Here is a 25,160-nt window from a genome sequence, read left to right as displayed (position 1 = left end):
TCTTTTAATCATTAACAAATAACGTAATAAAATTAGTCGTTGCATAAATATATAAATCTACAGTCTATATCGTACTATGCATCCAAATACATAGCTTAAAGTCCTGGTTAATTACTAAAAGAATCTCCCTTTTCTCCATTACTTTTCTATTGAAATAGACTTCTCTGTTTAACTCTAACTATCCATTAACTTTCTTCTCCAACTCGAAACGCTATATAACATCATCTGCTCGAGTTCATCATACTCTATCCTCTACACTTAATACCAATGATGAGTCGCACGTGCAATCAAAGGAATACCTTCCAATAATAGCAGCGCCTAAATAAACGCAGTTGATCGGCCTGCAATCGAAACGGTGATCGTTGTCGAGATGACAGCGAGCGCGAGTAACGACAGTTTTCACGACAAATCGCATTTCCTTCCCTACCATTTCCTGCTACTCCCTTCTTCAACCCCCGCCTAACTCTTTCGGCCTTCGATTGACAAAGGACGAGAAGTAGAAAGGGACGGAACAAAGGGGTGAAGAGAAAAAAGGAACACAGTTGTTCTCGACTCTCACGGTAACGAGACGACGAGACTTTCGCCTCTTTGATTCCGGAGACGACGAAACAACTCTCGCGTCGATTGCGAATCGATGAAAGTGCATCCCCTTTCGTTTCTCTAATTTCAATCGAATGCCTCGCGAAAGAACGGATCCTAGTGACGAGAGAACGAGTTTAGTGCTTCCTTCGAGGTACGATTGCTCGCTAACTCTCAATATAGACGAAGAAATTAGAGTCAGCAGCGAGCAGGCAATTAGTTCGATCGTCAAATTTCGAAACGGAAGATGAAGTTTAATTAGAATGGGTAGCGTTTTATGTTTATGAAAATTAAATTCTTCTTGGCTTGGAAATTTTAATTTCATGCCCGGATCTCGTGTAGTCAGGAAATATCGAGGCCGACTGTTAAAATTGTACGAAGTCTGTGATTCTCAGGCGATAGAAATTTTCTAAAAATCGTAAAACTTATTCAACTGATTTATAACAGGTGAAAATTGAAACAAATAAAATAGAAATAAAGCAGATAAGTAATTTATGACAAAGAAAATTCCGCAGCTCAGTTGCGTGACACCCTGTAGCAGCTCCAATATTTAAATTGTCTTTATTGGAAGAGAAAGCAAGATATAGATTCCATATTCAAAGGTTTCCTATTCAATAATGAAAAAGTTTACTAGGAATATTCCTATCACTATGAATTTATAGCACGTTTCGAACGATGATTTAATCTTCATGGATTTTTAGTTGATTTTTGTTGATTTACTTAAATTACCGAATAGTAGAGCTACCTGCTGAAATCTTAATCTATTAAACAAGATATAAATGGCAACTATTATTTTCTGTTTAAACTACAAAATTTTCTAAATCACTTTTATTAATCGATATGAAATAGAGTTTTTCTATTCTTTGGAAACAAAAAAAAAAAACTTTCCTTTCGAAATTAACGAAGCTGATGGGTTCCGTTAGATACCGATGGTAGAGCAAATTTTCACGAACCACCAAGTCCATCGAAATGAACGAAATTTGTATTCGTATACGGGCACAGTCCATATATCGTCCGTATGGATATTATAAAATCGCGATGCAGCTCGGTCCAGCGTGAAATCGTTTAATAAACGACGTCGACCCTCCGGTGTATCGATGAATTTCGAGGGAAAGCCGCGCGCAATTTTTCACCATGACGAGAGAGCAACAAGCCGAAGTTTCGCGTGTTGCAAATTCCCGGTCCGTTTCGTAAACATTCGAAATTTATCGGGGCGAGGATTTTTCCCCATTCCCCTCGCCGCGTTTTCGGCAAACGCAAAGTCGCGGTTCCAACCCCATCAAACCCTCTGGCTTTTCTCTGCTCTAGCTAAATATTTTCTCCTCCCAAGGCAAATATTTCCGGTGAAGCAATGCGCGACTCGTTTTAACCTTTTTGTGATCGAATAAACCGGCCAAACCGAAAATACTTCGACTTCCTCTTTTATCGTAGTCCCTGCTATCTTCAAAGAACTTTTATATTTTCTAGAATATTTAAAGTTAAGACTATCAAATCTACCAAAATGGCAAATTATAGAGATTTTCCTTTTTCGCTATTACTGAAATTCTTTACAACTTTTTACGGTTATACTGAAATTTCCTACGTTTGATAAAATAACATTCACGCCTATTCAGATAGAGATGTAATTGCGCGGAGTTGTTCAATTCTTATAATATCGTTTCAATTATAATAATCCACGTATAGAGTATTTAAATTAGACTTAAATAGGTTTTGGCAAAAATTATTAGAATTATAAAACGAATTGTTTATATCCAAAACTTATATATCTATTTAGTATTGCTGCAATCACAATAATTTAGCTTTATGATATTTAGGGATAACTCCACGCTCTAGTTATACACCGAATGATAATAAAAATACACGATAATGAAAAGGTTAAAGTTTGAATTCCAGATATGAAATATGATCAACCAATTCTCCTCTTTAGTTTATCCATTATATAAAATTGGAAGATTAATGGATAGTCAAAGATGACCAAGATCCTTTCTTCGCCGTTCAGGCTGGCAAGTAAGTTGGTGCGCTGCTCAGGCTAACAAACGAGTAGGTACGGTTTTTGTCAATACCGACTAATCCGCATTCCTTAGTTGCCAAACCAATAAAGTGTACATAAAATACATAAAAAAGTACGAAGATATATAAAGATTCGTAATACGTCGAGTATACTCGTCGAGCATTTGCTGGACGAAAGGGATATCTGTTTAGGAACCAATTTATCATCCATTTTGCAAAGATCATGAAAATAAGAATTTTTTGGGCTGGCAAATAAGTCGGTGCGCCGCTCAGGTTGGCAGGAGCCTTTCGATTCAATTAACCCCCAAAGAAAGGAATCTTTAGTGACCCGGATATCTCAATTGATAAAACAACCTACCACGAACGAACAAAGAGTTCCAATTCGATGCGAATCTCTTTTTCTGACCACATTCAGCGAAACACACCACTCGGCCCATCCTGCCCTTAATATGATCCTCGGTTACCCTTAATTTCGATTCTTATGCATACTGCTCCATGTACCTTTCCAATCAGAGAAAAAAAAAAAATTCACGAACGATTCAACCTATAGAAAACTCTGCATTACGACGAACAATAAGCCTCGACCTCAAAATCCAACCATCCTATCGAACACGTTCTTCCTTTTCCTTTTCTTCTTCTTCTTTCGATCGAGTTGCGAATAGGAGTGAAAATCTTGCGATATTCAATTTTTAATCGCTTCGATGATAGTCTAATTTGAGCAAATTTTCTGTATGAGCGAGAGTTTATTTCATCTTGGAGCGAGACTAGTTTATTTGGGGAGGAATTTATCTCTGTGGAAGGAATATTATTATTGGATTGTTATTACAAATAAATTGACCCAGTAATCCAAACAACCCAGTATTAATAAGAATAAATCAACTGGTTTAGTTTTAATTTTTATAAATGTAAATATGATATACAATATATTGTAATTTAAGATTATTAATTTACATCTGATTGTAATTTAGATTACGAAATAACAGAATTATGCCACTAAATATGAAATGAAAATAAATTATCGCACTTTTAATCTGTAATTTAACGAAAATTACTATTTTGGTACAAAATATTCCCTACTATTTTCAAATATTACGAGACCATATTTCGCAAACAGGGCACGTCGAAGTACCCTCGTTAATTACCGTATCGCAACCGATATTAATTCTGACCTAATTACTTTAACATAAACAAATGCGTGCAAATTTAAGCTCGGTAAACAGTGCTTGAAACCGAACGAATTACGCATTTCGATATAAAAATAAAAGACGGTGATACTATCCTATCGAAATTACTTAATTAGCGTGACAAAGTTCGCTTCACCGAAAGATAAATAAGAATTTTTATATTCCTCATTTGTGTATGTAACAAAATTATATCGAAATAATTAACTGTAAATGAAGAGTAAATTATGGAAAGCAATATTTTTATTTTATTTTACATTTAATGAAAATTTTACTTCTCTATCATATAATATAGGTCACCAACACATATGATACAGCTTATATACAATATACAACATGAAAGTACAACTTCAAAATTTATGTACTCGTACATTTAGATAATCTTGTAAAATTTTTTATATCTTTTATGGGATCTATCCTCTTACCTTATTTGTATTATAATATTAATGTATCCTACCATTGCATCATCATATTAGCTATACATTACACAAGCAATCCGCTTATAGCAATTAATAGTTTCTATTTCCTCTGTGACGCATGCACTCTCGCTATTAGGTATAGGAATTTACATTGACATAATTTTCACAAGTCCTTGGCTAATTATAATTATCATGTTCGTACAAACATGTGTTCCAATGTGTCTAAAAGGTATGATGTCACTACCAACCTTCCCATGTCTAGGACATGTGCGTGCTAATAAATCTTACTAATATGTCTATCGCCCCTAGATGAAAGATCGCCCTTCCTTTACTTTCCCTTCATTTTTCCTGTTCTCCACCTCTATGCTCCCTTTTATTACGACGTCAAACTCCCATTACAACAAGGAGACTACAAACCTTTCTCTTCCACAAGTAAAGAAAAATTGCAAGAGTTAACCCTTTCATATTTATCATCCTATCAACAAAATAAAAGTACAAGATATCTTATCCATAATAATGTTGCATAAAGAGACATTATTAATTCTATTCTTGCTTCAACAATTGCAGCATTAAACTTCCATCAAATCGCAAAAACAGTAACCCTCTTTCTCACACAAACGAGTAAAGTTGTCGAAATGTTGGAGAATAGAGACTTTTATTACGATCGCGTTCGAAATTCGTTCAGACTACAAAGAAAAGACGCGCTGCAGTCTTGTTTCGGGTTTGTCGTGTCGCCTAAATGGACAAACGACTACGGGTCGGATGCAAATGCACACGAGGGTTCGTGAACGGAATACTGCAGAAGCTTCTTCTCGCTTTGAGTAGCCAGGGATCCTTTTGAACGATGAAGGTGGAACGAAAACAAAGGCGGTGGGGACGAGCTTATTCGGAAAGGAACTATTTAGACTAGAGCGCATCTTTGCGGTGGTAACCTTGAAACGCTAGACTAAAGCGCAAGTCGGCGCGTCTGCAGTTTCCATCAAGCCGAAATTTGGCCAAGTTCTTTTAAAACAAGCCGCATCCCGTTGATAGACGCCATTTTGTGTGTACCGCCAACTGGTCCAACGATCTTGCGTCGAATTACATCGTTTGAATTAGAGTGGTGGTGTTGCTCGGCAACTTCATGAGCCTCTGAACAACTTCCGGTTCACTCGATACCACATCTCAATCCTTCTAGGAATACTCGATGTTTCGTTTCGATTCACGAGTCGAATATACACATGTGGTATTTGCATAGCGTAAATATACGCGGAGGATGTGATTTAATGTTTAAAATACTGAAGGTTTAATAGTGAGATTTTATGAAGGAGTTTGCTTATTACAGTGCTGTGAATTGGATGCGAAGCTAAGCCAAAATATCTGGGTAAACGTGGTGAAGACGATAGTCAAAAAAAAGAATAGCAAGGATAAGATGCGGCAACTTCGAGACACCGAATAGATTTTTGTTAGAGAAAGATAAAAAGAGGTGAGAATTATGTAATGATAGAGAAGGGACGTTGAAGCACTGTGTAACGAAGTGCAAGAGAATGGAGAAGTTGAGAGGTAATATGAAAGGAATTGGAGAAGGAAAATATTGTGAATAGGCAGTTGACTGGATTCGCTCCTTGGAGAAAAAGGAAAACGAAATTGCAAAACTAAATCAAAGCTATGAATAAGTAGCATATATGTAGGTTTATTAATAACTTACAAGTGTCGTTCTATAATTTATAAATATGTACGTGAAGATTTGTATGGATGAATATTTAAGACATGTAATTCGAAACAGCAAAAGCCGAAGTTAATAAATATTATTATTATTATTAGAATGTTGCAACGTATCAGAAGATAGAGAATCGTATGAGATTTGAAACAAGTACAAAGAATTATTGCATGAGGAGGATTGCATGAGATATTCATATTAGATATTCATAAAGAAAATAACTTCATGAAGATAATGGGATAGAAATTTGGAAATATTTTAGCCAACTTTTTCTTTCACTAAAAATAATGACACTAAGATATACAACTTTGAAATCCAATTACCATTTTAAAAATATACCTACTATTTATTCCACTACATGATCGAGATTATTTTAGCGTATTCAATTAAAAAAGAAAACAGAATAAACTAAGCTTAAAATGTCTTTCATATCGTTAAATTCTGAATCCTGCTAATTATGAGAAATGTACCTCTGCATAAAAAATTTTTTTCGAATTATTCCAGAATAAGTATAATTTATTCTACTTTAGAAAAACGCGCTGGCAATTTTCTGAATGTCCAAGTTCTCCAAAATCGAACAAAAAAACCATGGTTATGTCTACGCGAACTACGCGAGGATTATTTAAAAGGATCGATGGTCCAGGTGAAAAGCTTTTTTATCCCCGTTCAAAATCGAAACGACGGGGGAAAAAATCACGAAAGTGCATTCAGCTCGAGGATAACGTCGCTTTCATCGTAACCTGATAAACGGCGCACTCACTTCTAACTCGATCTTCAAAAACTAAAAGCAGAGCGAACCACTCGACCGATGGTTGACAGAGACTGAAGCACTTGAGAAACATTCGTTTCCATTAACGTATTCCAACGCATCACGGTGTCGTTCTACAGACGATAGTTATACATTTCTAGGCATTAAAACGTATATCGTTGCGAATTTTCGTCGTGTAACAATATTCCATGTAAAGAATATTGGATTAATCATTTCGCGCCTAAATTTGAATAGGAAGCCATCTTTCCTTTTTCTTTTCGCGCGTTTTATGGACCGTCTTGCACAATTATTTAATTCTAACAATATCAGTGAATTGACAGGTTAAAAGTTATAGATTATGAATTCTTTTATACTTTTACAATTTTATAAAAATATACATATAAACATATAGAATTTGAATAAATAAAATGAAAATGGCCGAGTAGAATGTAATAACTTGTAATTTGTACGATTTACTTTTAAATAGAGAAATCCCTATGCAACAGAGTTAATTAATAATGATAATCTATAACTTGTAATTTTGTTAATAAATTTGTTAATAATATTAATAAAATATACGAGAATCATGATCGAGATATGTTATCGAACGTAGTATTAATATTGGTAATATTGGTTGCTGAATCCACACATAAGCCACTTAGTTCTTTTTACAATGTATGCCCTGCCATGTTCCGTGAAAACGCTTTCAATAACCTATCAGTTTTATCGTTTCAATTTTACCACCTGACGAGTAAGCGTTAGTCAACGATCTCGTAACGATATTATAGCGTGCACATTTTTTAATACTAGAACTATATATCACCGTAATCATAACAATCAATTCTTAATTTTTTCATATAATTAGTCTAGATTTACAGCAGTAGGTTTTTGAAAATGCATAGCTTTTATTTTGACTTCGTTGTTACAAGTGTTGTATGTTACTCGTCGATAGTTCTAATGTTAACCGTGTCACGAGAACCTTCTTAGCCTAGTAACTTTCGGTTCGATAAAAAACCCCGCGCTGGTATGTATCGACAAAGATATAAGTTGTAATTAGATGCACACATACCTTATTTGTGCGATCGACGAACAGTCACTCCATGATCTGTCTAGCCACGATGAATGCCGGCCTTAAGGATCCCCCTCTCGTCCAGTGATACAGAAAACACAAGCACTCTAAACCGGCAATACGAACGACGCGGGCAAAGTCAAACGTCACTTCGATTTCGCACAGAGAGAACATGAACATACGGCTTGACGTCCGCGCGTGCACTGACTTCTGTTCGGTCGCGTCAGGCCGCAGTCCATCCACCTTGGACGAGTGTAGACTCGTCGCACGGTTGCCATGACGATGGGGCAACAGCACGCGTTGCGCGCGCAACGAAGACAGTTTCACACCGCACTGCACGCTCGCGACAAGGATCAACGCGTTCTCATCGTACGTGTTCCGCGTTTAAGTCCAAAATTGTAACACGCGCGCGTGGGAAATTAATAACGACGCCTGTTAACTCACGGGATACGCGAGATCGTGTCCGAAGCGCTCTGTTGTTGTTGAAGTGGCGTGGCGATCAGAGACGATCGACACGCGGACAAAAGTGAAACACGATATCTAGAACGCGGGAATTAATAACAAGTGGCGGAGTATATACTACGTCATTCGAATGATTGTACGGAAAACTGACACGCGATCGATGATTATTTCAACACGTTCAATACCACGTTAGCCACGTTAGTCTTATATTATCTAGTAGTATGTAGTATCTTGTAGTATCTATTATAAACTTTCTATTCAAAACGTTTTCGATTAAAGCAAATAACAATGAATAGTATTGTCGGTACACACGTGGTTTACTTTGAAAATCGCAAAATTGTGGTGTTCAACATATTAAGCCTGTTATGATAGGGTCGCTGTAGATGCACGTTCTGGCGAATACGTCAATCAAATATATCGAATACGAATACGTCAATCAAATATATCGAATACAAATATGTCAATCAAATACATATATGAATGTATATGTAATACATAATGTATATATACGTGATGTGATATGTGTGACATGTGTAAGATATATAATATAATCCAATATATATATAGACATATAATGTATGCATTATGTGTAATATATATGTATACGTAATCACATTTCTATATAAATACATATTACATAGTTCCTAAAATAAGTTTCTACATTTCAATAAAGAGCAACATTAATTTTGTCTAAATCATCTGTATGATTTTAGTAGTAACACAAATAAAAAATCTATGATCCATACGATGTAATCATAGCCTTATAGAAGCTCAGACACGATCAATAATAAACATAGAGATGTGTATAAAGATAGAACGCATGAGCGAGCTAAAAGAACAATATAGGAATAAAAACAAAACGTTACAGAGGCCCCTTGCCTACTAACGTATACACAATCGTACAGTAAATATATACATAAGTGTATTACCGATCAGCGAACGGCGTCGATGTGTATACCTCATTAGACAAGGACAGAAGGGGCTTCTACGCACGTTCTCTTTGCGTCTATATCGAATTCAGTTACACGGTAAGAAATAATTTGCTGCGTATTATCTTTATACCTTTATCATAATAACGTTAATATTGAAATATTAATATTGAAATTAAAGGTTGCCGAATATTGAAAAATCGATCCAGGTATTAATACTATGCTTATGTACTTTACGGTGAGTGGGGAGTAATATTGACGATATATTAACCATGTACGATTAAAGTTAGATATTTGAATAAATATTTACAACATCGATACGAAGAATAATTTCGGAACACGATGAGCACTGGTCGTTATTTACACTATTCTTTAAAATTACTTAATAATGAAAAAGTTAATCCACTCGCGACAAACAAACACCACACATCCATTACAAACGGAATTCTAAATCGGCCAATTAGAGGACAGAACGCGAAAGCCAATCATGGATCGTGTTTCGTGTTGTGACATACCGTATTATTACTTATATGCCTTCACCAATGATATTATTGTTTCAACGTCTCCTATTGGTCAGTTTAAATATTGCCACAAAAGTATCGAATCAGATTAAGAATAATTGGAATTAACCAATATTATTAATCGTGTGCTCTTAAAAATAATAATTTAATAGAATAAATAAGAATATCGAGGTTACATGTCGCATGTATAATATCGCGTTTAAATTTCAATCAAAATTCGCGGGTATCGAAAATGATAGTATAGTGCAGTTAGTGTCACGAGTTCGCGAGTCGCGAGTACATACAATAGAGACGGTGGGCGGGTCATGGTGATCTAATCTTCTTTGCTTCGACAGTTTCTGAACGGAGTGACATGATTACCATAGACGTGTAAAAAGTTAATAACGATCGTGGTGAAAAGGAGCATCGAACCCTGATACGATCGTCGAACAAGCTGATGCTGCAAGAAACATCTCGTGGATAGGTGTACGTACGGTTCCCGACGAACGCGACAGGTTTTCTGTAATCAGCATGTTCCGGCGACCGACTCTCTTCCCTAACCTTCCTTTCGCACACACCACCAGATTCACAAGTAACGCTAACACGTGGAGAGATGAATTATAAGGTAAGGAATAAAGTTCACCTGTTAGAAATTTAATCTTTAAATGAGATTTCTCGTCACACCGCAGAGAAATGATTTTTCGTCTATATTGTGCAGGTTGCATTTCGCCATTTGAAATCAACTTAACGAACGTCTCATGTTTTGTGATCTATTTTCATGTTTTTAGAGATGAAGAAATTCTTTTAAAATTATTTCAACTTTGTTCCATTTTGTGAAGTTGCATGCATTAAATGGTAATTACCAATATAATTAATATGTATATTATGCGAAGTTAAGAAGCAATGTTTACGTAATATGATGCATGCCCTGCTTTATCAAATTTTAAATTTAACTTAACGAATGCGCATCGCAACTTGAAATATTTTCATGTTCTTAGCTAAAGATGAACAACTTTTTTTAAATTACTTTAAATTTATTTCATTTTACAAAGTTTTTCTCAAATTAATTTACATCGTTCGAAAAAAAAATTCGTCGAATTTTTATATCGTTTTAATGATGTTTCAACGTACATAGCTTCATATTATTTTGTTGGAAATAACGAGTTGCATCGATTATTGTATTGAAAATTAGATGATTCCATTTAAGAAATCCTATTTCTACATATCATCATCATCTACGTATCACTTCCATTTACAAGAAAACTAATTTCACCAGACTATACATTCCTTAAAACTATTCAATTTCTGCCTAAACTTTTATGTAGCACAGCGAGTATTTTATTAATGATTCGCACTGATAGATTAAAATTGGTCACCTTCTATGCATAGAGCAACTCGAAAGCCGTTTTGAGTGTCGCAATTAACGGATGATGAAGTAACTTCACCTTTAGAAGTGTGTATTTATATTTATTATCCTCTTGAGGGGAGTTAAGCTTCCATGCAAGTTGTCCTGTTCCTGCTCTTTATATTGACCCTTCTTCGTCTGAAATTAACATTTCTACGAGCACATGGTATCTACCAGGTGCACATGGGCTCTGGATATTATATTAATTAAATCTTGTTATTAGTATTTATGGACGTGATCCATGGCTAGCTATGACCTGCTATGAATTTGTAGCTAATTAAAAGTTCGATTTTTTACTGATTAAATATGTAGTACAGGAATTTTGAACGCGGTATAAAAGCAGTATGATTAAATTTTATTATCATACAAACACTTTAAGAGCCGAATATTTCCTCGTTCGAAATGTGGCAAATATTAGGTATGTGTTTGTTTCTGTTTTAAATATACGTTTATACTTTTGAAGATAATATGAGGGTAAAGTATATTAACGTTAATATTAATTAACGACGGGCCTACACTCGCGAGCTTTAATATTTATTAAACCTGAATGTGCATTAACGTTAATGCATGTAATCGCTCGGTAGCTAACACGTCAGGGCTGCTTTGACAATATTTGAAATTCCCGCCTCTTCCGTTATTACGTCATAAATTACATCATCTTAGAAACAAGCATTAATAATATGTAATCCCAAACGCCGTACATTCTCGTCTAACGTCCAATCGATGTTCCTTCCTGATTAACATTAAATTTATTATTAATTTAAATTCTCAGTATATAAAATAGGCGCCATTTTTTTCCGATAAAAGAACGAGGTATTCTAAAATCTAGCGTGACACCGACACAAGTATAATCAAATACGTGAACAATGGGATGGAGGGGACTCAAAGAGCGCATTTTTTACGAGCCTGTCGAAAGATACACTTGGACCGCAGCGCATCATGACGACGAGATGAAAAGTGGTCCGAACATTTTACTGATTTTCACGGGCTACATAGTGCAAGCGTGTCGTTACGTACCGCCAATCTCGCATTTTTTCCTTTTTTCCTTTTTTTTTTTTTTTTTTCTCGTTTTGTCCATTCGAAACGCGCTCGCACATACCTATACACACGGATGTGAGGTTATGTGTCATGCAGGCGAAAAGAGATCGTAAATTTGAAGAACGCGTAACCTGATACCAGTCAATGAATACCTCAAGCCATGGATACAGGCATGGTGGAGTATTCTAATAAAAGGAAAATTATTTTTAATCGCGTGCCAACATGTAATCCGTTTTGTTGCGTAAAATTCGCTGTATTAACGAGACCGTAGCTCAGAAATTATACCCGCCCACGTATCAACGGGCATTAAATTTTAATTGCGCCGTTGAATCGCGAATTTCCCCCAACTCGGTCGCTCGTTCGTTCGAAATTCAGAGGGGAGAAAAATCGTAAAAAGGTGCGGCGAGGAGGCGATGCTGGTGGATCGTCGGTAGAAGAAGACAAAGAGGAAAAATAAAAAGAGTAACCGAGGGAAAGCTCATAGGTAGCCGGCGGGGAAATTTACATTTTTAAATTGCATTTATTGCGAGCCGGAGTATAGCGGAGAGCGGAGTACTTCGAGAGCGCTTACCGTGAATTAAAGCTGACAATTCATCGATGGCTCGCCGCTCTTTTGAATAAACTACGTTTCACGTGGCCGAGCTTTGCATCCGGATTTACCTGTTATCCGTTTAATTGATTATTTCTAGGGAGTTTTTTTTAATGAAATCCCGTGTACCAAGCTGATTATAGTAGGATCACATAGTAGGATGTTTGTACGAGTTCTGAGAAATTGGAGTAGCGTTGTTTTAATTTATCTGTATTGAGCGTTTAATTACAAACATAGAATGTTAGACAGAGCATTGGAGTACTTTAAGAAGCTTCTGCAATTTTTGTGGTATGTAATTTTAATATATCGTTCATATTATATAAACTTCATTCGTTATTGTAAACGCCACGTATAACATACAGTTACAGATATGTAAATATATTTAATAACACATTCAAATTATTTTCCTTTTTTTATTATTACGTTTCAACTGTAGAATTAAAGAGAAACTTCTTTTACATCTGGTTACTAGAATATTTTATAATTCGTGATATTTCGCTATTCCAGTGGTATTAAAGTAACCAGAGATGACTCTAATATGCGCTACTTTCGTTTCCTCGCCAAGGAGGCTGGATTTCGCGTCGGTAATATCTAGGAAAGGTCGAAGGTAGCAGAAACGTATGCAAATGTTGTGCGAGGCAGTACATAAAAGCCGGCTTTGAATGGGTTTTGTGTTACTTTTGTCATACTCGTATTTCGATAAACCAGCCCCCGCGCGTGAGCGTGCTTCCGTTACGCGCAAATATGTGTTTCCATAGCTCGCGATACGTTTCCCTCTGATTTAACTGGATTTATAAGCCCTCGTTCTCTCGTATATCACATTGATACACGGGAAGAAAAATGTATAAGCACTCTTTGCAAAAATAGAAAAGGACGCTCTCCGTGGAAAAATTTATTATTATCTTCAAATAATTTATCGTGTTTCGCTTTTCAACGCCGTCAATCATAATACCAGAAACCAACGATATACACATATGTGTATGACACTCTATACAGGATAAAATTAAATTTACATTAATATTAATTGTTATCAATAATTAAACGATTATGCGATGCAACATTAAATTACGGCATAAATATTACAATCCTCCGCCGTTTTCACCAAAGTTTACACTCGATACAGATTACTTAACATTTTCCGAAGGTTCGATTATTAGCAAAATTGATGAATATTTTCCGCGAAATATGTACACCGAATGCTGCATACATCTGATCTTATTTGATGATCCACGCAAATTATGGAGAAAAGTCTCGAATTAATTACGCCTCCCTAGAGTATCACAGTGGCACATGTTTACATCGTTCCCCTTATTAATTTTTACCACCGCCGTGTAATCCTGCCGCGAATTCTGTTTCGCGTTATTCTTCCATGTCGCGAGCGTGTTTTTGAAAGATTCCAGCATGCCCATGAGAGACTTTTCTCGTGGCAGAAAAATACTTAGAAATGAAAAACAACAGCAAAAGAAAAAAAAAGAAAGGTAGAAGAAAGGGGCAGAGAGGAAAAATAAGAATATTCGCGAACAATTCTCTTATTTTCCGCGCTTGTTACTTTCGGCTGTTTCTTTCCTACCTCCGGCTTCGCGTAAGTCATACAATTCTACCGCGAAATTAATTATTGCGATACCATTAGCGGTCCGTCGCGGTCGTGGCGAAAATGAGATTGTACGCTCCTCTGGATAGAATTTTCTTAGGAATTGAAAACGTTGAAAGAAATCAAATTATCGAGGTTCTTTAATTAAACGATACGATATATGGATTACAGATATGAGAAGCCGGAGAAGTGCAGAAAATCATTCGTTTCTATTTAACTATGTGAATTTTGCCAAAGTGTTTTACCAAATTAACGATGAATTAGTAATTAAAACCAAAATTTATTTCGTTTTATAGAATCTCCCGTAGCGTAGAAAGGAATTTCTAGGGTTTTTCCCAACGCACATTAGAATTTATTTACTACGAAGATAAAATAGAAAGACCAAGGCTCCAGTTAATTTATGGAATCTCGAACGAGTTTTTGTTTAATTACAACTGAATAACAGTCACAAATAGTCAAAATATTTTTAATCACTCCGTAGCTATGAAACACCTTTCTATTTACCAAGAAGCAAATAAAATAAACAATCAAACATCTAATTCTCTTACAAATTCTGTTTACCGTTCCCAGTGGCCATTCTCCTACAACGCAAAGTAAATAAGAGCATGCTAGTTCCCAGGAAAGAGGCAATCTCTGCTGCAAAGAAGATTTCCCTAGAAATAAAGTTCTCGTAACTTTGCAAGCGCGGGTTTATCGACAGTTGACGCAAATCCGCGCGGCAGACGGAAGCTTGCTCGCGCGTGCACACGTCGAATCGAGGCTTCGTTCGACGCCCTCGGGTCGCACCCATTAACGAGACACTCCGCGACTTCGCGGTGTTCGTCCCCTGACATGACGGTTGGATCCTCTTTCATCGGTTCCCGACCAACCCTTTCGCGCTTCGTCGTCTGCCGGATGAATCATAATTTACGCGTCGTCGTCCGTGAGAACAGTTACTCTCATCCCTTTTTCCGCTTCCTTTCCACTTGCATCCCTCTATCTCTCTGTTCGCCACGCGAATCGATCGACAAAGAACGCGACGCAATTTCGTAAAAACGATCCGTCCGATCTCCGCGAAAATACGATCCGCTTGATGGATCGTCGCTTTTTCAACGAGGTAACACACCCAACCCCTTTCTCACGATCGATCCGTGGCTCTCTCTGTTGCGACTACCATGCGATTAGACCAACTGGATGGACGATGCTAAGGAGTAGGTTTACGATCGAAGCGTTGCAGCGGTTTGAATTATTAGACCGAGTTTCGAAGCAGTTTTGGAGTTGGCAACTTTTGTGGCTCGATTGAGGAATGATTGATGAATGGTGTTATATACTAGTGTAGGGAAATTTGGTGATAGTAGGAAGATGGAGGTTTAAGAAATTTGATAGTGGTTTTGGGACTTAGGTTTTAATGGAGTTTGTTGAATAGAAGCAGATATAATTTTTTTATACTTTTTAAGATTCTAACTGAAACTGCTTTCTGTGTCTTAATAAGCAACTGATAGTTCGACCAAATATGATGGTTTCGAATCGACTTATTCTGAGATTTCTATTAATCTTATCTTCAGATTGCTTATATTATATATTTTATATTCGCTATTCACAGCGGATCTCAATACATATTGTGACTTATTAAATAGTGATTAATTGACCGTTTAATTATTTTGACGATCTTTGCCAAGTGTATGCTTCCAACAAATGTCTTGTAACTTTTCTATATATGTATTCAGATCAGTTTCAAACTTTACCAATGTAATCATTTGATAGCCATGTTTCGTTACATCGCAAATGAGATTTAAAATAATTGTATAATATTCTTCTAGAAATTTTTTATGTATATAAGTGTTGCAATACTTTCGCGAGCCACTGTATCTCAAATCTCACACATCACTCCATAAACACCACCGTACACAAAATCCGATACTCACCGGTGGGTAATCCTCGATATTAAGTCAGCAGACAACAGTAGGAAGCTTGGGAAGCCCGCTTGCGTCGGTAAGAAACGCACGTCGCGTTTCCTCGTGCATTTCTTCGGCGGAGGATTTCTTGGCAGCGACAGAAAGTCACTAGACAAATCGTGACCGAAAAGTTTGCATCCTTCGCGTCTCCGTCGAGAATTCGTTTCTTCCGGGCGTTCGCTTGGCGAAAATTTCATCCCGCGACGTAATCGCGTAGCACAATCGTTTCAGATGTGACCGACCATAATATTGCGGCGATTCTATAATTCTATTTACAAGTTTAATGTCGTGCGTGTGCAATCCCATGACGTGTAGACGATTCTCGAATCGACGTCCAGCACAGGTAATCGCATTCGCGATGTAAACGCGAAATTTTCGCGTCAGGTATCAATCAGGGCCGTGTTTGCGCCTCGTGATCTCTCTCCCTTTTCACGGCGTGGATTATTGCACGGCCGTGTAATTTTATTTCCATGCAGCGAGATCAAATCGTTAAAATTAATGGCGCAACGGGGATTGCGCGAGTTTTCCAACGAAAAGCGGCTCGGCGCGCGTCGTCGATCGCCACGCGTACGTGGAAATTCGACGATTCATATTTTTTTATCCGCGTTGCCTCGTCAATTTGTATCATGCCTCGTCGAACCAATCGATTTTTCCAATGTTATTAACCCTTCAATAGCGGATCGTCGGTTACGATGCCTCGATTGTTTCTAACTCGTACGCTTTTTTCCGATATATTCGTGATATTGTTTTGTTACATTATATGCATATTGTATAATTTTAACGTAGAGAAACGAGAATTTACATAGTTACGGAATTACAACCTGGTTTGAAATTCGTGGTACATTTGAAGCGAGAGAGATGGCTCGAGATAAAACAAAAACCGAGGATAACAAAATTGCATTAAAGATTTCATATTATACGACAAAACTCTTGATTCAAGTCCTCAGCGACAATCATAATCACTGATAGGTTAACTCGAAATATCCTGTAGCTTATGTCTACGCGTTTGATAAATGGGACGTCGAGAAGCAAAGGAGAGATTGTCTCACACTATGAAAAATGCCTGCGACGTTTTCAGATATTCGATGTAAAGTCAGGTGGCTTTGTGTTATTGAAAATTCGATGGAAAATTGGTGACAACTTTTTCGATCCATTTTCCTTATCTTCCTAGGAATATCAAGATTTATGGCTTTGTATCGGGTGACTTGGTAGGTGTAAGCCATTAGCCATCAGGATCAATATTTTCTTTGAAGTAGATACCAAATCTTCCGTTGAAATAAATATGAATCGATGTATGTTGAGAATTTTCTTCGATAGTAAATTGTATCGTAAATTCCCTGCTAAAATATAAATAATACAAAGTCATATAAGTAAGTAATTTCTATCTTCGTCCATTACATATATGACGTGTAACAATTCAAATACACGAAACATATTATTCTTCGAATTCCCAAATAACAATTAACACATTATACCTCCCTAACGATTTGTCTATAAAAAAGGAGAAAAATAATTTTGTTACTTATTCGAACTTTAACGTAACGAGTACGGTATACCTACATCATTTTCTACAAATTTCAAACACATTCACCTTCGAATCAAAATCTTCCTTCTCGCTAAGACTCACCTATTCCAGAATTTCTCTTCGCATAGTATAATACATAATTCCTCACGCACTTGCATGGCGAACATTCAAGCAACGAGCAACCATTTCGAACCTGAAACCCTCCTTACCTGAAAACGCGTTAGAACTCTAAACGCGACGGAACTCTCGGTGGGATACAAGAGGAACAAACGGTTAAGAGACGACGGTGGAAGACAAAAAGGCACGACACGACGCAGGGAAAGGACGAATAGAGCGTAGTAGGCGGCGTCGCGCTATTTAATCACGCGCATATTATGCAAGATTAGACGCGTCTCGAAAATTAATATCCGAGCACAGCCACCGCCCCAGTTAATGCCCAGTGATACCCATATCTCGTGTAAACAGCCGCGAAGAACTCACGGAATCTCTGCTTCGGCTCAGCCGACATTCGGCTCTGATGTCGGGAGCAACGCCAACCCACTGTCTGGGCATCTGCGTGTCGCGCTATTTGCGATTTCTCCAATTTCGCTGACAGAGAAATTAATTCGAACACGAAGTATCTGTGATTCAGGCTCGACCTCACGCTGTTACAGTCTTTCGCGTAAAACGTGGAAATTGTTTGCCTGGATCTGATATGCATGGGTCATACACGTTCGTATCATATTGTATCGATATTCGATAAGTACATGTGGATGTCTGTATTACAGGTAAATGAGATAATAAAGAACGTATGATAGAAGTTGCGTAATATATTTGAGAATTTAATTACTACTTTAGGGGCTAATAATGGTTTGTAGAGGGAGTTCCAAGGATTTCGTTTCTATTTTGTCAAATGTTGGAATTTCCAAGTTTACGAATTTTTCAATCTCTGAAATGTTTTGAATTATATTTCTTGAAATTAAATATTTGTTACAAACGACTGTGGAGAAGTATATTAATTATCAGTAAGATTTTTCTCTCGGAATAATCTGCAATTCGAATTAGTCGAAGATCTGCGAATTGAAAATTAAAGTTACTTCAGTAACTTAAGGAGTTCCAATACGGTAAAAAGATTCCTCGTTGCGAGCTTAAAGGAAGATGCTGCTACGAATTTGCAGGAATCCGGTAATGAGACTCACGATAATATACAAGACTGCAAGATTCCCTTGTAATTCTCGCGATCCAACTTTTCTTCGAGTTTATCTGTTTCCACGAGCGAACCATTTGTTACGCGAGATATCGTCGTTCATACGAACGTTTGTAAGTTAATGTACCAAGAAGAATGTGCGATAGGAAAAAATTTCGATAGCTTATCCTTGGCCTTACCGTTGCATCGTGTGCAATAATTTCTATTTTCTGTGTCATTCGTTTTTGAGGCCGTTCAATCACAATCATATTAGCATAGAATTTTATTTATGCGAATAATTCGACAATTCCAATTCTGGAAAATTCTTATCTTTTTAGTTCGTTTATTTAGTTTGTACAAATGGCAACATCTTCAATCTTTGTAGTAGAATAAAGATCTATGCAAATGGATTTCATAAATTAGAAGTCAGTCGTTCTACATTCTATTAGATGAATATTTTGTATCTATTTCCTTCTCGATAGGACGAGCTTTTCCAAGGACCATGTCAAATAATTTTTCAATAAATCCGTAATTGTACAATCTGCCATTCGGTTTTTCATGTTTCAAACAATTTATTTACGTTTTAGAATCTCGTTCTTCCTGTGGCTCATCATAAATGATTCTATACTTCTTTCTTAACGTTTAACTTAAGTCTCTATTTATTAATGTACCTATTCGTAAAAAAGTCGATCAATCAACAAAAATTACAAAAAATAACGCTATTGAGTGAATATTTAAATATTCGTTTTTATGTAACATCGTGTAGAGATATTTTTTAAAAACGCGATCAATTGCTGTTATGAGATCCCTATCGTAAGTAGCCTAAAATTTCTATACAAAAGTACGTCGCAGAATTTACATAGAAAAGAAAAGTGGCTCGTAATTCTCTAAAACAAATGAACAACGCAAATTAATAGGAAAGGCCATTTGGCATGGTTGATCGCGGCATTGGACTACATTTGCGTATGGATTTCTGGTTAGCCGCTCTTGAATCGTTCTCCCCAGAGTACCCAACAGGGGAAACAGAGTAATCGGGGATGAAACTGGGTAAGAGGGAATTTAGGAAGGTCGGTTATCAGCTTCTCGCCGGAGATTTCTTGCAAACGATTTCGTTCCTTGGTTACGTTTAATTTTCTACCACCGATATTCGAATGCCAGCCGCTTTAATGTTCGCCTTAATGCGTTTCACTCATTGCGCGCCATTCAACGTTGAATTAAAACGAAATGGAAGACGTTACGTTTCTTGTTTGGAACACGCTATCTGCCAAGACCTTCGAATCGTTACATATATTATAAAATTTAGGAATCTTAAAGAACGTCAGTTTTGTCCATCTTTAGGCGCTTGGAAAACTTGGTGGTAAAAGATCTATGGAAAAATTACTGCTGACATACGCAATATCAATTTTGAAATTATTAAATCTACCAATTTTAATATTAATGCGAAGTAAATATTGCAAAATACGCCGTTATGGTAGAACTATTATAAAAAAATTCTCCAAGCTAACAGAATTCTGAGATGGATTTTTTAGAAATTCCTAGTTTCTGTAAATCACAGTCCGAACTTTTAGCCGAGAACTTTAGTCGAGAGTATAGATAGCATTGAAAGAGCAATTTCAATTTTTACTAGCGCGTGTGTGTAAAAAAAAAAAAACAGCGATAAAACAGAATGAAGCAATGGGAATTGGAAGCATTAACAGCTGCCAATCTAGAATATTATTACCGGATGATAATGAACGGGCGGAAGTATTCCAAGGTTTCGTGATCGACACTGATGCATATGCAAACGTGAATGCATATCGAAGGAAGTAGATGCGAAACGCGAGACGCGATGAGAGCTGGTGGAAACCTAGCTTTATAGCAGGCCACTCTATCCTGTAAAACGAAACTTTATTGATACAGTCTGGCATGTTTGTAAGTGTATGTATGCTGCGATGACCAGGTGTATTGCGTTACCATTACTTTATATGGCTCCTTTGCGCAGGCAATCAAACGAAGAATTGGCAGTATGACGTAGAACAACGAAGATGCAGAAAAATATTGACATTTCTCCATTGATATCTGTTCTACGAATATTATATAATTCGTGTAATTTGGCCTCTTGTAGGTATAAGGTATTTGCAGATATAATTAGGAGGGTAAAATTAATCCTGTTGTTCTCCTCAAAATTACATAACTGGAAATCGATGTTATGTCTCAATATACATTATAGATGCCATAGATACTATGGATATTATTAATTTTTAAATAATCGGTTTTAGCCTTCAATGTAATTTTACTGTCTTTGTGTATGTTGCGTGTATTTTATGAATTAAGTATTTCAAACATAGATGATATTTGCGAAGATACAAACACGAAGAAAGTGTGGAGAGAATAGTACAGCTAAAGAGAAGAATAAGAAGGAAGAAAAAGGAGGAAGGGAAGAGGGACAAAAAGGGAAAAAAGAAAGAAGATAGGTGTAATGGACGGATAAAAAGGAAAGAAACGAAGAAAAAAAGAGGACGAAGAAAGGAGGAATTTCTCTAAGGTTACGTTATACTTAAGCAATGAAAACTCAAAACGAAATGGACTTGGGTCAGACTCGTTACATAGTCCAAATAAAAGAGAGTTTCGAAAGTACAAATGGAATGTATCTTAAAAAAAAGAAGAAGAACATTTGTAAACAAAAAAAAAGGAGGAAATCGAAGAAAAATGGAGGACAAAATATCGCGGGTGTGCGGCTGCAAAAAATCACGGACGAAGGAAAACGTTAATTCTACTCTTGCTGTCTCATTCTACGGACATTATCTCGCTATTTATCTATCCCTTGGTGGACGGTTCCTCGTTGAGGAAGGGAAGAGATGAACGTACACCAGCCGGGAGATGAAAAATTGCGCGATTTAATAAAGCAGCCGGTTCTTTTCGAGGAAATAATTGCTGGAACGAGGTCCCGTACGCGTCGCTTCCTTCTTTCCCGGTAATTGTTATTTTTCCCTTCTTTTCCCTTCTTTACAAATTGAACGTGTTCCCTTTTTCGATTTCGTCGGACGTTATGCTTCGTTGAATTTATTCGCGACTTTTCGATCGACAAGACGGCCGACTCTGACTGACTGGCTGGCTGGCTAGCCAGAAGAGTTTTTCAATTGGAAATCATTTGGCGAAGAGGAAAAAAAGGAAATCTCGTTCCGGCTTTCGTTCGAAAAGCTGTCGTTCGTACGACGAAACTACCAATTTCACGCGTTCCACGGCTGTACTTGTCGGCGTTTTAACGAAAAAACAACCGTGGAACGATCCGTCGACAAATCGTTGCCTCCGATTTTCTCACCACATTCTGTTAATCCTCTACGTGTTGCGTTAAATGTTCTCTGTTTTAACGCTCGAATCTCGAGCTACGCTTGGATTTATGACTTCTATCGTGATGTTAGCGGTGTTTTTAGAACTTGAATTTTATATGATTGATTTATTTGATATATTTGACGAGATATATATTACAGAGAACATGTACATACGTACATTCCCGTTCATAAGCAAGTCATTAAAAACTTAGGTATTCGGATAAAAAGGATATCTACTAGGATAAAAGAAATTTCAATATTGTTCTATTGAAACAAAATGGACCGTACGTAATTCAGTAAAATAATATAAAACAAAAAATATTGTGCGTCTATTATTTTCTTATAAAACGAGAGAAACTTTTGGGACGATCTAAATGAAATTATCTTAATGAAATCTTACGTTATAAAGAGTTTCTATATTCGATATTACAACAACGTTTACAATTATATGTATACATATAGATAAATAAAATTTCTCCCTCATCCATAATCGTCGCGGTTTTCGATAATTTCTTCTATTATTCCAAATATTATTATAATCTTAAATTCATCCAGCTTGCGCAAATATTCGCTTGAAATTTCATCAAAGTTTCCTTGGCTGGTCCACACGTTAATAATTAAATCGTATCATTCCAGGACGACGCTCGAGGTGAAACATTATTTGATAACATCTCATAAATCTACGATCCTTGCAGAGGAAGTGGTTAAGAAAGTTGGTCGAAAATCGTGGAATTTCCTTTGGGACGGGACTCCTCGAAATTCAGCGGTCGTCTAGCCACGAAAAGCCAGAAATGAAAGTCGCGATGAAAGTAGAAATTGCTCGTTTCACTGCCTCCGGCGCTCATATATCGGTAATAACGCTTCAACAGTCGTTCACCGATGAGATAATTGTCGCGTTTTCCACGTTAATTTCCTTTTAACGTTACTTCGCGTAATCCCGTGCAAAATGTTGACTTATGATTTAAAAGCCAGTGTTTAAATGTTAATTAATCGCGATTACCTGTCGGAAGCGTGTATGAACATATGGAAAACGTTTTATAGAATTTTTCGAAGCGTTTTGCACTGACTTATTTATATTTTTCAAAAACCTTTTTACCCATTACGATCTTTATCGAGATATACTTTATTAAGAATAGCGACATAAAATGAAACACAACTAATTCTAAGAACGAGTAGACACGTAGAATCGTTAAAATATGTTATTTCCGGACACGGTCGAATATTCTAAACGAAATTCTTATCGTTCTCTTTGTTAAATTCCATTACTAAATTTAATCACTCAGGAATTTTGCACCGATAAGACAACGTCTAAAGCTTATTTGATGCTCATCGGCAGTGATAAAGGAGAGATCGAACGGAAAGAGTGGAAAACAAAGTGAAAGGCACAGATGAGAGCGAAAGGTTAGGATATGATTTCGGTGGAACACGGAAGGAACGACGGTTAGAATGGTCAAGGGACGCGCAGAGGGAACGATTGCACAGGTGGATGAAAGCGGGTCCGTGCACCCCCGAGCTTCGGGTTAGTCACATATTTGCTGACGTACGAAGGACTAAAAGCTTTTCGCTGGTGCCTCTATTTTCCACTCGTAAATCGTGTTCCGTTACCGTTCTCATGCGAAACAGCCGCGTAAAAAGGTTTCCCACTCCCAATGTGGCCGACCAGTCGATCTCTGTCCCTTATGAGGCGTTGGACAACGAATTCGTACGGATGTATTATATGTTTCTTCTTTTTCTGTCTCTCACGACTGACTATTCGTTTTGAACAGTGGCGAGTAGTCAGTTATAACGTTTCTTATTCAGAGACGTAAATATAAGAGGATTTTTATATGCAGAATAACGTATTAACGAATTAAAGAATTGTTAATAAAAGCAGTCATTGTCCGCGTTTTTCTTTCCGTAGGAAAGCAAATAATACTTTAACATTTTTTATTTCTTTGCAATATATTTTATTAATTATATTAATTATTAATTATAAGTATTAATTACAAGTGTGTCTATAATAAAATCGCAAAAGATTTATATCCGATTAAATCACGAAGTTATGAACCTCGTAACAAAGATTTTTATAGAAGCGACTAATTTTCGTTCGAAAATAAATCATCGTATAGATCATCTTTTATATTCATTTCACCGTGTTGTGACTTCAGCTTCTGATTACTTCTCATTTTTAAAAAAGTGGACAAATTTGGCAAGTCGTTTTTATCACGAGCATCTCGATTAACCCTTCTAAGGTTGAATTTTAATGATCAATATGTACTACTACTTAGACTACGTATAATCTGTTTTGCCCAGCAAAAACACAGTTATCGATTATCGAAATACATATAATAATTTCCATACTTGTGCAATTATAGATTAACTACTTCTTTAATTATAATTTCAATACTGGTATAATTAATTAATTATAATATACCGCTATCGCTTCTTCCAACTATTACTCATTGTTACTTACAATTAGGCAACCTTGATGCTATTCCATGAAGACGGAAATTAATTGGGGGCTCGTTCGTAGAATTTCGTTTGATTCATTCCCGAGATTAATCCCTTCTTTCCTTTTTTCTTTTCATTCCCTGTAACCAGGAACTGAATTTAAATTACCGTGGAAGGTAATGAACCGAATTCTCGCGATCGAATTCGTCCATTGGTAATTAGATCGGCGGGCGATACGCGTTCGAGTCCATTCGGAATGCCTCGCCTTTCATTTTCGTACGGCCGTAACTTCCAATTTCTCGATAATATCGTTCCGTTCGATGGATGCACAAGAGTTTCTAGACCCGGGCACCGGAGTGAAGGGAGTAAACGGGGGTGGTCGACCCTTTTACCACTTCCGAGATTAATATTTGTCAGGTGAAATACGGGTAACTGGATCGCGATGCAAAACGAAGAGCGAACTAGACGCTAGACGACCAAAGGGATTTTATTATTTCCCGGAACAATGTCTGTCGCGTGGTAGTGTAGAGGCATGGCGGGGTTGAAACAATGGGAAACGCTTTCTCTTATGATTCA

At 36.8% G+C, this 25,160-nt stretch overlaps 1 protein-coding gene and 1 long non-coding RNA gene across 5 annotated transcripts in view; one reads left to right on the top strand and one right to left on the bottom strand.

Moving 5' to 3' along the window:
• Positions 1-9,362, bottom strand: part of Rho-6 (serine protease rhomboid 6) — a 171,868-nt gene extending 162,506 nt beyond the window's left edge. Inside the window, exons 1-2 of one of the 4 annotated variants that reach the window (XM_072000837.1) lie at positions 9,097-9,362; positions 7,706-8,245 (exon numbers count right to left, since the gene is read on the bottom strand). The gene's annotated coding sequence lies outside the window, so the exon portion shown is untranslated. Of the gene's footprint in view, positions 1-7,705; positions 8,660-9,096 lie in introns of those variants that run through there. The other 3 variants (XR_011799524.1, XM_072000838.1, XM_072000836.1) reach the window with 3 other exon arrangements.
• Positions 8,800-25,160, top strand: part of LOC139985935 (uncharacterized) — a 78,324-nt gene continuing 61,963 nt past the window's right edge. Inside the window, exons 1-3 of the long non-coding RNA XR_011799525.1 lie at positions 8,800-9,195; positions 9,278-9,334; positions 9,953-10,221. This is a non-coding gene — a long non-coding RNA (uncharacterized lncRNA). The remainder of the gene's footprint in view (positions 9,196-9,277; positions 9,335-9,952; positions 10,222-25,160) is intronic.

The sequence above is a fragment of the Bombus fervidus genome, chromosome 3 (assembly GCF_041682495.2).
Source record: "Bombus fervidus isolate BK054 chromosome 3, iyBomFerv1, whole genome shotgun sequence".
Lineage (NCBI taxonomy): Eukaryota > Metazoa > Arthropoda > Insecta > Hymenoptera > Apidae > Bombus > Bombus fervidus.
Note: the sequence above shows the minus strand (reverse complement) of the source record. Positions and strands in the feature narration are given on the sequence as shown.